Source organism: Antechinus flavipes, chromosome 5, assembly GCF_016432865.1.
Source record: "Antechinus flavipes isolate AdamAnt ecotype Samford, QLD, Australia chromosome 5, AdamAnt_v2, whole genome shotgun sequence".
In the NCBI taxonomy this organism is placed as follows: domain Eukaryota; kingdom Metazoa; phylum Chordata; class Mammalia; order Dasyuromorphia; family Dasyuridae; genus Antechinus; species Antechinus flavipes.
In genome coordinates, this window is record NC_067402.1 from 218,177,096 (window position 1) to 218,189,951 (window position 12,856).

Consider the following 12,856-nt stretch of genomic DNA (forward strand, 5'->3'; position numbering starts at 1 on the left):
GCATTCTAAAGATCATCGGTCCTCTCCAATGAGAAATCAGTGTAAAAAAGGAGCCCTCTTTCATCAGTCTGATCTATTTTTGATGAAGTCATGAAAGCTTTTTTTGGTCATCATTGCTTCTTTTTCTAAGTGATCATAAATCTCTTTGGTGAGAGGAAAGTAACTGGAGGCACCTATTGTAGTTCATCTTTTCAAGAAGTTTAGCCACAGGCTTGCACAGCACCTTACAGCTAAATTTTATCTGAGTTGATCCTCACAACAGACCTGGGAAGTAGGTGCTTTTATTACCATCCCCATTTTACAGATGAGGAAATTAAGGTTAAGTGACTTGTTCAAATTATGTAAGTGTCTGAAACTGGATTGGAACAAGCCTCCAATTTAGTGCTCTAGAGTGACAGTAATTAAACTAACAGTTAAAGTAATTGTAACAATGGTGGGGTCTCTACGTGGTCCTGGTGCATAGCCAGGGAAACATGAGGTACTGCAGAAATAAGAGTAGCTCCCATTTCAGTCTTATTCCTCTTCTAAGCCTAGAGAAAGAAAAATCAACTTTATCATTAATGTAGTTTATTATTTTTCCCACCAGGTGGCACACTATTCATGACACAGACCTAATAGTCTTGGCAGCTTTAACACAAACTGAAAAAAATCTTCTCTATGAGCAATTGAGCAAAGGGAAAAAAAAAAAAAAAAACTTTTTTTATTGTGATTCTGAATGAATCTAGGCTGTTATGTAGAATAGGGCTCAGAATTATTAAAATATGGAAATATCTGGGCTACCTCCCGCTGTCCCTGAAATTTACTGTCAACTTTTTATATTAATGATTCACAAGCAACCAAATTATCTTTAGAGATATAGTTTATTAAACTTGATTTAGTGAATAAAATGGAAAAGAAGCTGCAGATGTTGCCATTCTAGTGAAATCCTTTGCTCAGTGGTGTCTAAGGTTCCTTCCACTTATCTATTGCTTCTTTGGGTGACCAGGAAACAGAGCTACACCATAAATTCTGGCAGGTCATGGAAATAGATATAAGAACTAGCCTATCTGAGACCCTTCTTAGGAGCAGGAAAAGGATCTTGGAAATCAGAAGAGGATTTTTGGAAATAGCCTATGACCTTCTCACCAGTCACTGAGGTTTTAGGAATCTGCTCTGGCTAGCCACCCATATCAGGCTTGACTTTGCATACACTGGTTTAACTCTTGGTCCAAGCTGGTTTTCCTGCTGCCTCTCCAGATCATTGCATAGGGAAACAGCTCCTGGCTGCTGTACAGTAGACTGGAAAATCTTGGCTCAGGGACCATTGCTTTCCTTACCTGTAGTAGCAATGTGGTTTGGTGAAAGGTAGTGCTGTGGATAGAGCTCTAAGCCTGACATCAGGAGAACCTAAATTCAAATCCACCCTCAAATACTAAATAGCTGAGTGACTCTGGGCAAGTCACATGACCTTTTTCCTCAACTATAAAATGAGGGTAATAGCACCTATTTCCCAGAGTTATTATGAAGATCAAATAAGATAATAATTGCAAAATATTTAGCATAGTGCCTGGAACATAATAAATATTAGCTATTATTATTAAAAGAGCACTGATCCTGGAATCCATGGGCTTGGGTTCCTGATGCTTACCACTGTGTAAATATAGGAAAGTCATCTTCCCTCTCTGGACTTGCTTCCTTATCAGTAAGTGAGGGAGAAAATTTCCCACTGACCTCTAATTAGTATAATCACAAAAGCACTAGAATGTAATCGTTACAGATAAAGTGGGTATTGAGGAATTTTTCCTACAGCTCTACAACTCTATGTGAACAAATCTTTAATCAACTTGAAGAGATTAAAGGTCTCTGGCCATTGGATGAATGCAACTAAAATCAGAGAGGAAACATCTTGTGAGTGGTTGTGAGTATTTTTTGGGTCTGTATTTTAAAAAGAAAGAGGAGGAGGAATAAAAAAAGGAGGAAGGGGAAGAAGAGAGGAAGGAGGAGGAGGAGTTAGCCTACTTTGGAATTTTGGAAATAGTCTATGACCTTCTCACCAATCAAGAAAAGGAGAAGAAGGTAACAGAGAAGAAATAGAAGAACAAGAAAAAGAAATTCATTCAATGGTGAAGGACTTCAGTCTCTATAGTACTTTATGAAGAAAAATCCTTTCACTTATATTATAACACACTCTCCACTCCCCATCAACCAAATTATCAGAGCTACCAGAGCAGTGGGAGATAATGTCCACATACTCTATGACTAAGATGAATACAGAGAAATAGTCTTTTGAAGGATGACTTCATAGCATAAAGGAGTGATAGATGTGGATTCAAAAATGGGGAAGACCCAAGCAACTCCCACAACATAGATATTATATCCAATGGAATTTTCATAAGGACTTTGAAAACTGGGAGAATTCTGAGGCCATGTAGTACTATGTGCCTAAGAAGTTTCCTTCAGGTTAAAAGTTCAATACCATGATCCCATAACTCCAATTCTCAGAATCAGATACAATTACCCTACATGACAGCTATCCAGTAGCCAAGTGCCCTCATATTCCCAGTGGCAAGCAAAGAAAGAAAAATATATATATTTCAAGGGCAAAGAGGAAGAAGTGAACATCCAATCTGATCTGCCATGTAACAAAGTCATTACTGATCAAATCTTGCCACTTCCTTCCCATTCTCTTACACAATTTCATCCTTGTTGTAAGCTGACACCTGAGAATAATTGTATAAAGTAGAGAAAAAGTTTTGGAAATCCCTATCAATAGGAGTGAGAGAAGGTTGCCCACTATCATCATTACTATTCAATATTGTATTAGAAATGCTCGCTTCAGCAATAAGAGTTGAGAAAGAGATTAAAGGAATTAGAGTAGATAATGAGGAAACCAAATTATCACTCTTTGCTGATGATATGATGGTATACCTAGAGAACCCCAGAGATTCTACTAGAAAGCTATTAGAAATAAGCCACACCTTTAGCAAAGTTGCAGGATACAAAATAAGCCCACATAAGTCATCAGCGTTCTTATACATCACTAAAAAAATCCAACAGTTAGAGTTACAAAAAGAAATTCCATTTAAAGTAACTACTGATAGTATAAAATATTTAGGAATCTATCTGCCAAGGGAAAATCAGAAACTTTATGAGCAAAACTACAAAGCTCTTTCCACCCAAATTAAGTCAGATCTAACCAATTGGAAAAATATTAAATGTTCTTGGATAGGGCGAGCAAATATAATAAAGATGACAATACTACCTAAACTAATCTATTTATTTAGCGCTATACCAATCAGACTCTCAAAAAACTATTTTAATGGCCTAGAAAAAATAACAACAAAGTTCATATGGAAAAACAAAAAGTCAAGAATTTCAAGGGAATTAATGAAAAAAAATCAAATGAAGGTGGCCTAGCTGTACCAGATCTAAAATTATATTATAAAGCCGCGGTCACCAAAACAATTGGTATTGGCTAAGAAATAGACTAGTTGATCAGTGGAATAGGTTAGGTTCAAAGGACAAAACAATCAATAACTTTAATAATCTAGTGTTTGACAAACCCAAAGATCCCAGATAAGGATAAGAACTCACTGTTTGACAAAAATCGCTGGGAAAATTGGAAATTAGTATGGCAGAAACTAGGCATTGACCCACACTTAACACCATACACCAAGATAAGGTCAAAATGGGTTCATGACCTAGGCATAAAGAATGAAATTATAAATAAATTAGAAGAACATAGGATAGTTTACCTCTCAGACCTGTGGAAGAGGAAGGAATATATGACCAAAGAAGAACTAGAGATCATTATTGATCACAAAATAAAAAATTTTGATTATATCAAATTGAAAAGTTTTTGTACAAACAAAATTAATGCAGACAAAATTAGAAGGGAAGCAAATAACTGGGAAAACATTTTTACAGTCAAAGGTTCTGATAAAGACCTCATTTCCAAAATATATAGAGAATTGACTCTAATTTCTTATAAGTTTATAATTTATATTAATTATATTCATTTATAATTTATATTAATTATATATAATAATTATATAAATTTATATATTTATAATTTACATTAATTATATAAATTCATATATTTATAATTTATAAGAAATTAGAGTCAATTCTCTATATATTTTGGAAATGAGGCCTTTATCAGAACCTTTCTGCCAATGATAGTCAAAGGATATGAACAGACTATTCTCAGACAAAGAAATTGAAACAATTTCTAGCCATATGAAAGGATCCCCCAAGTTATTATTAATCAGAGAAATGCAAATTAAAACAACTCTGAGATACTACTACACACCTGTCAGATTGGCTAGAGTGACAGGGAAAGATAATGCGGAATGTTGGAGGGGATGTGGGAAAACAGGGACACTGATACATTGTTGGTGGAACTGTGAACACATCTAGTCATTCTGAAGAACAATTTGGAACTATGCTCAAAAAGTTATCAAACTGTGCATACCCTTTAATCAGTAGTGTTTCTACTGGGCTTATACCCCAAAGAGATACTAAAGAAGGGAAAGGGACCTGTATGTGCCAAAATGTTTGTGGCAGGTCTCTTTGTAGTGGCCAGAAACTGGAAACTGAGTGTATGCCCATCATTTGGAGAATGACTGAATAAATTGTGGTATATGAATATTATGGAATATTATTGTTCTGTAAGGAATGACCAACAGGATAATTTCAGAAAGGCCTGGAGAGACTTCCATGAACTGATGCTAAGTGAAATGAGCAGGGCCAGGAGATCTATATACTTCAACAACAATACTATATGATGATCAATTCTAATGGACGTGGCCCTCTTTAACAATGAGATGAACCAAATCAGTTCCAATAGAGCAGTAATGAATTGAACCAGCTACACTCAGTGAAAGAATTCTGGGAGATGACTATGAGTCATTACATAGAATTCCCAATCCCTCTATTTTTGTCCACCTGCATCTTTGATTTCCTTCACAGGGCTAATTGTACACTATTTCAAAGTCCTATTCTTTTTGTGCGGCAAAATAACTGTTTGGACATGTATACATATATTGTATTTAACTTATACTTCAACATATTAAACATGTATTGGTCAACCTTCCATCTGGGGGAAGGGGTAGGGGGAAGGAGAGGAAAAATTGGAACAAAAGATCTTGCAATTGTCAATGCTGAAAAATTACCCATGCATATATCTTGTAAATAAAAAGCTATAATAATAAAAAAGAGAAAAATTGAAACACAAGTTTTTGCAAGAATGAATGTTAAAAACTATCTTTGCATATATTTTGAAAAAATAAAAAGTTATTATATTAAAAAATAAAATAAAATTATTCCTTTCATTCTTAAAAAAGAGATCTCTATCAATTACATCTCTGTTCCTCCCAAAACCAAGTCACTCTGAGTCCTAGGAGGAATAATCATTGAAGTAGAAAAAGGGAAAGCTTAGTTGAGGAGAAAACTAGAAACAGTAGTAAAGAGTAGAATTGGGAAGAATCATAGAATAAGAGTTAGGAGTATACAAGTAATCTAGTACAAGCTATGCATTATGTAAGGAAACAAAGAAAAAAAAGAATAAGGAAGATAAAAGGGAAAGCAGTGGCTTCAATATTGTAGAAGAAATGAAGCCGGAAAGGTGGCAAGAAGGATTTAGTATTTGTGTCCTAGATCATAGGAGCACCCTGGTAATTGTTGCCCTTCATTTTCTAAGACGACCAAAATTATATCACTGTTAGAATTGAGTTACAATGTGTCTGATTATGGCTGATCAGATCAGTACTCCAGTATGGGTACCTTGCTATGAATACCTGGCATGACATTGGTGGTATAATGTTTATAGAAGTTGTCATTTTAAAGGAACGGAGAGTTTGAAGTACAATATTCCAAAAGGCAAGAGATAAAGGTTTAAACCTAAGAATAAGTTACCCAGCAAAACTTAGCATGGGGCAGAATAGAGGGCGGGGAATAGGCTTTTAAAGAAATAGAGAATATCAAAGAATGAATAGACTGAAACTGAGAAGACATTTTTGAAATAGAAATCCAGGAGCTTAGAGAAACATAACATGGCCAAGATTTGGTTAGATGAAGAGGACAATTTTTAAGGCATCCTTTCTAGCTCTTTCTAATGCGAGGAGTGATCAGTGTGGTGCTTCAAAAAGGTTGCTCAGATACCAAGGGGGCTGAATTGGTTTCCTTCTAAGGAATCCAATCTGTTTCAGTGCAGTGAGAAGACAATTGTATGCCCTGGATCACCGGTGACTATAGCTCCCAGTGCATCTGTGCCTGCTGCTTTATCATTTGCTGGTCACCACAGGACTTCAAGTTAGGTAAAAAATGGTAAAATGGTGTTGATGATGTCCTGTGAGTCTTGTATAAATTGGGTTTATGTGAGGCAGAATTGTGTGAAGTTATTATTTCATTTTCTTTGCTAGAGTTGTTGAAGTCCAGTGGCAAGCAAAAGTCAAAATGACTGATGATGGCTAGGGAAGCTGTGCAGCTGAGATCTAAATGCTCCATAGCACTTGCTTTCACTGCATTAGAGATCCATTGGAACAAATTGTTCACGTTTGCCCATTCCGCCGGAGAAGTCTTTACATACACCCAAGAAGATAGACACCCTTTTAGTTACCAGTGGCTTTGAGGCCCATTGGTTACTCTCAGCCTGGTTTAGCTCATCTGCTGGGGATGTGGACACTACACATACTTTGCCTTCTTGGAGCCACAGATGAGAGCTGGATGGCAAGTGGACACCAAAGGTAGATGCGCAACCCTGAAAGGTTCAGTAGCTCTCACACCAGAGATACTAGTTTCCCTTTAACATACTGCACACCCCTCTAAGCCATATAAAGAGAGCTTAAACACAATTACATCCCCCTCTCCCTCCCATATAAACATTGTGGTATAGAAATACATTTCATTTGAAATATGTTTCATGCAAAATGCCAGGTTGGGTGAACTCAAAAGCTGTAATTAAGGTTATTGGGAAAAATATCAACAAGCTCAGAAATGCAGATGATACCACTTTGATGGCAGAAAGTGAAGAGGAATTAAGAAGTCTTTTGATGAGGGTAAAAGAAAAGAATGTAAAAGCTGGCTTGAAGCTTACTTAACATTAAAAAAAAAAAAAAACTAAGATCTTGGCAACTGATCCCATCTCCTCTTGGCAAATTGAGGAAGAACAAATGGAAGCAGTGTCACATTTTATATTCCTAGGCTCAAAGATCACTGCAGATGGTGACTACAGCCATGAAATTAAAAGACACTTGTTCCTTGGAAGGAAAGCTATGGCAAATCTGGACAGCATACTAAAAAGCAGAAATATCACTTCACTGATAAAGGTCCATATAGTCAAAGCTAAGTTTCTTCCAGTAGAGTTGGATTATAAGGAAATCTGAACACTGCAGAATCAATGCTTTCAAATCATAGTGTGGGAGAAAACTTTTGTGAGTCCCTTGGGCAGCAAGAGGATCAAATCAATCAATACTTAAAAGAAATTAATTCAGGCTATTCATTGGAAGATGAAATACTAAACCTGAAGCTTAAATACTTTGGCCACATGATAAAAAGATAGAATTCATTGGAGAAGACCCAGAAATTGGAAAAGATAGAAGGCAAAAGAAGAAGGGATAGCAGAGGATGATATGGATAGATAGTATTATGGAAACCACAAACATGAACTTGGACAGACTTTGTGAGATAGTGGAAAATAGAAGGATATGGCATTCTATGGGGTCATGAAGAGTTGAACAGGATGAACACAATATTTTAAAAATATATTCAATTCAAAAAGGAAATAGGAGGAGACAGGGACAAGAGGGGAAGAGAATGTAATTTAAAAGTAAATGCAGAATAGATAAGGGAAGAGTCAGAAGCAAAATAAACTCTAATGTTGGAGACAGAAATATCAAAGAGGGGGTAGTAATTGAGAAGGGAGATCAGGAGTCAGAGCAAAGAGAAAAGAAATACTGTAAAAGAGAATATAAAACCCATTTTGTTTATAGAGAACAAGGAGGTTTCCTTTTGCCTCTTTTTTTCCCTTATTTTTAAAAAGGAGGAGTGAGAGCAAAGAGAAAAAATTTTAAGAAGACAGGATAGAGAAAATACAAAATAAACAACATAATCATGAATAAGAATGGAATGAACTCACTTATAAAATGAAAGAGAATAACAAAAAGGAATAGAAAATGGAATCCAATAGTATGTTGTTTATAAGAAATACATTTGAAACATAAAATTCACATATAATTAAAATAAAGGGCTATAATTTAGTTGAAGCATGACATATTTTTTATTATGTTTCAGTAACATTTTAAGAAAGAGTAGTAATCATGATTTCAGATAAGATTACACTAAATATTAACATTATGAAAATAGATAAGCAGAGAAATTACTTTATATTTTTAATATATTTGCACCAAATAGCATTGTATCTAAATACTTAAAAGAGAAATTAATCAAGTTGGACAGGATCCTTGTTGGGTTGAAAGACATAACAAGGATGTAATAACTAAGTGTAGGTTATAGCAAGACATAACTTGGATAATAGAACATAGCCTTCACTCTATCTACCACATTACCTTAGATGTCTAAGCTGTCACTCAAGGGTGCTGGCATGATGCCCAAGTCCTGGGATCCAAATCCAAAATTAGAACTGTTTGCTAAGCATAATGTAAATTTCCAATGACATATGTAAGGACACTGCAATTCCTCCTCTCTTTGTTTATTTCTATAATTACCAGGAGATTTATTGAGGGTCTTTTTCAGAGATCCAAATCCATTGAATTGTCTGATAGTTGTTTCAAACTGTGTCCCTCTGTAAGTTACTCATATGATTAAATGGAATGTATAAACATACTGGAGCTCCCAGCTTCTTTCTTCAGATTCAAAAATCCTTTTTGGTGGAATGCCCTTTTGTTTAGGCTCCCCTCTGAATAACCTTGTTTGGAAAAATTAGGACCCTACAGAGGGAGACATAGATAATAAAACTATAATTATGGGGAATTTTGAATGGTATATCCTAAAATGTTTAATAATTATCTCTTCAATGAAAACAAAATACACATGCCTCACTTTTAAGTTTAATCTGTATTATTAATATTTTCTTACATTAAAATAGTCTCCAAGATAATAAATTAAGCCCTGATTTTTCGTATTTGCTGATTTCTGAGGTGCAAATGCTAACAAACACTGAAAATTAATAATTCATTCTCACAATTAAATACAAACTGAGTTCAACACTTTTAACAGACCTCAATGTATACTTTTCAGACCTAGACAAATCTAACCAAAAGATTAACCAGAAAGAAGTTATGGATGTGGATAGAATTTTACAAAAATTAGAAATGATAGAATTCTAATGATTAGTGAATGGGAATATGAGAGAATTTATATATTTTTCCTAATACATGGCACCTTTACAAAAATGTATTGATGTATAAATTCCTTATTATAAAAATGTAAAATCCAAACATATTTTAATGATCACAATGAAATAAAATTTTTTTTTCAAAAAAGACAAAAAGAACTAAAAATCAATTGGAAACAAAATAATATAATTCCAAAGAATTGGTAGGTCAAAGGAAAAATTATAGAAACAGAATATTTCATCATGGAAAATTACAACAATGAGACAATATACCAAAATTTATGGGATGCAGCAAAAGGGGTTTTTAGGAAAAAAATGTATTTTCAAACACATTCTTCAACAAAAGAAGAAAAAGAACAAAGAGCAGATAATTTTTTAAAAATCTAAAAAAAAAATGAACTGGCTTTTTCTTCCATTTTCACCCAGCTAAGTTAAAAATTCTGAAAACTAAAAGCAAATAAACCTTTGAATTAATCAATAAAACTAAGATGTTTTTAAAATACTAATAGAAGAGATAAAATTAGCTAACCTGGTTTTTAAAGGGGAGAGAAAACCTAATTATTAGAATAAAAAAATGAAATGGAAAATTCACAACAATTGAAAAGGGAATTATCAGGAATTATTATTATTATATTTCATCCAATTATGTACTATCAAAACTGAAACTTAAGAGAAATAGATGAATACTTATAAAAATTATAAAATAGCTATATAACAATACTATAAAACAATAACTATATAACAATACTTAACAAGTAAGTCAAGACATTACCCTTTGATGTTATCGATCTTCAAAAATGAAAGATGAACAATTCTCTCACTTTCTCTCTGTCTTTTTTTTGTCCTTCCCTCTGTCTCTGTCTCTTTTTGTCCCTTTCTCTCTCTCTCTCTTTATTTCTTTTTTTTTCTCTCTCTCTTTCTCTCTGTTTCCCTTCATCTCCCTTTCCATACACATCCATGTATGCATATATGTATATATATACACACACATGTGTATACATCCCCTTTGTGTGTATATGTGTATATGTAACTATACACATGTATACACATATAGTTACACACACAAAGAATGTAAGTTTATATTTATGTATATACACACATATACATATGCAAATAACATATAGCTTTCGTGTTTAGCTTTTTGCTACCACAAAAAATGCTATGAATATTTTGCTGCATCTGGAATTTTTCTGTCTTTGTCTTCTTTGTGATATGTGCCTAGTCAGGTTTCATACTGCATTGAGAACCATTTCCAGTCAACCTGAACTATATCTGGCTAATGGACCCAAATGGCTTTGGAGGAGAAAGTGAGGACCTTGCACAGCCCTTCTTCACTTAAATCCAATTCACTTGCATGTCATGGAGTCACTTCCCTGATGTCACGGTCCTCTTCGAGAACAAAGGACAAACAGCAGCAGCAGTGGGATCACTGTTATCAAAGGATTTGTCCATTTCAAACATTAAAAAAAAATAATTCTAGCTTGCTTTCCAGAATGGTTGGCTTTTACAAAAATTCTATTAGTATGCCTGTCTTAACTCATCTCCTCCAACGCTGACCAAATTCATTTTTATTCATCTTTGTCAATTGCATGATTTACTCTAAAGTAAAATCTGTAGCAAATCACACCCAACCTCCTTATTTGATAAAGAAAATGAGGCACAGGAAAGTGGTTTGTTCAGAGCTGCACAGCTGATAAATGTTGGCAGAAGAACTTAAATCTCGGCCTTCCTGATTCAGAAGCTTCCAGTTTAGTTATTAATGCCTTCTTTTAATTGTTTTCTGTGGTTTTCCTTTGTGTTCTTTCTTCCTCTTTTGATAAGTGAGAAACTACTGATGGCAAAGTATGCATGGTATGTGTCTGTACATAAACATCTGATGAATCTCATGTAACTTAAGAACAAATTTCCTTCATTCCTTAGGGCAATGAGAGTTGCAAACAGAAGAAAGGACTCCAGGGAGTATTTCTGATGATTGGCTTCCTTCTCTACCTCTATTTAAGCATCATTTCGCCTCCCCCATCTTGTTGAGTTTTGGGGTAGCGTATTCATACTTGTAGACAGGGTGAGATCTTATGAAAGTTCAGAACAATAACAAAGAGTTTACCTAAAAATACCAGATTGGATGCTTCATCCATTTATGAATTCTTGAGTTAAGAATTCTTTATTTCTTATTATATCAATCAATCAATAAAGATTTATCAAGTGCCTACTATGTAATGGGTACACCTAGCTGCTGTGGGGTGAATGTAGTACATTGGCAAGGCAAAAGTACCTAATTTTGGGAACTGGGGCTGACAGTCTACAATGACTAAAGCCCAAGAGAAATTTCTTAGCATCTATTCAAGTGCAGAAGGCAGGGGAAGTTGTGTCAGCCAGGCTAGAAATTCCCAGTCTTCTGAGTTGCTGCCAGGTCCTTCATTCCTATTTATGGCGATTCATAGCAGCAGAAAGGGGATTGGATTGTACCAGGAACCAGAAAAGTCAACCCTGCGTCCAGTGTCCAAGTAGAGAGCTGAGGCCAGAGCAGGTAGAAAACCAAAACAACTTTCTCAAAACTCAGAGGCTCCTAGTATTTTTCCTGTCCTCCACTTTCCTTTTTCTCCCCTATTTCTACAGTTTAATTCCAGGAGCCAGACTTGAAACTGTGGACCCCAGAACCAATTATGATATTTCCTTTTTCTGACTTGTGGGTGGTGGGAAGAGCTTTGGGGATCTGAGTAGGCAGAGTTTCCATGGAGGTATACTAAAACTTTTCCCCTGTATAATTGTCATCTTGGATATTGCCATATCTAATAAATGAACAGTTCTCTTTGGCTAATGTTTCCAGGATCCCTCAGGAAGAGAAACAAATAAATAGAGAAACAAAAAAATTAACTAATTGATTGATAAAAAGGAGATGCTCCTAAAATTTAAATAAAATCAATTTAAAATTAAGATTTGCCTTTTTTTTTAAGCACTTTTGGATCATTAACTGAAACTACACTCTAGCTAAAATAAGCAGTCAATTAAAAGTGGTGACTTTAAAATAGAAACTGAATAAATTTTTGTAGTTGGGTTTAAAAAGAAAAAAGATGTAGAGAAAAGGCTCTTAAAGAGGACTAATGTGATAGGTCAAGAAATTTCCCATCAGACCAGTGGAAAACCTCAGTGAATGAGGAAGCAGGAAACAATGTTTCTGGGAAATCAGTTACTTCGGGTCTAGAGGGGATGCACAATAAAATGACAGCAATTTTCAAATAAACAGAAGAAACACAATGAAAAGATAACCTTCATCCTTTCCTATTTCCCTTTCTGAACCTCAGTTTCCCATCTTTTTTTATTTTTATTTTTAATTTTCCTTCTACTTCAGCTTCTTCTTTCTCCCTTTCTTTCTCCTTCTATGTCCCAATTTATCCTCCTATCTGTCTATTAAGGCAATGTTCAGTTGTTTCAGTCACATCTGACTTTTTGTGACTCCAATTGGACTTTTCTTGGCAAAGATATTGGAGTGTTGAGGCAAACAAGATTAGATGACTTGTTCAG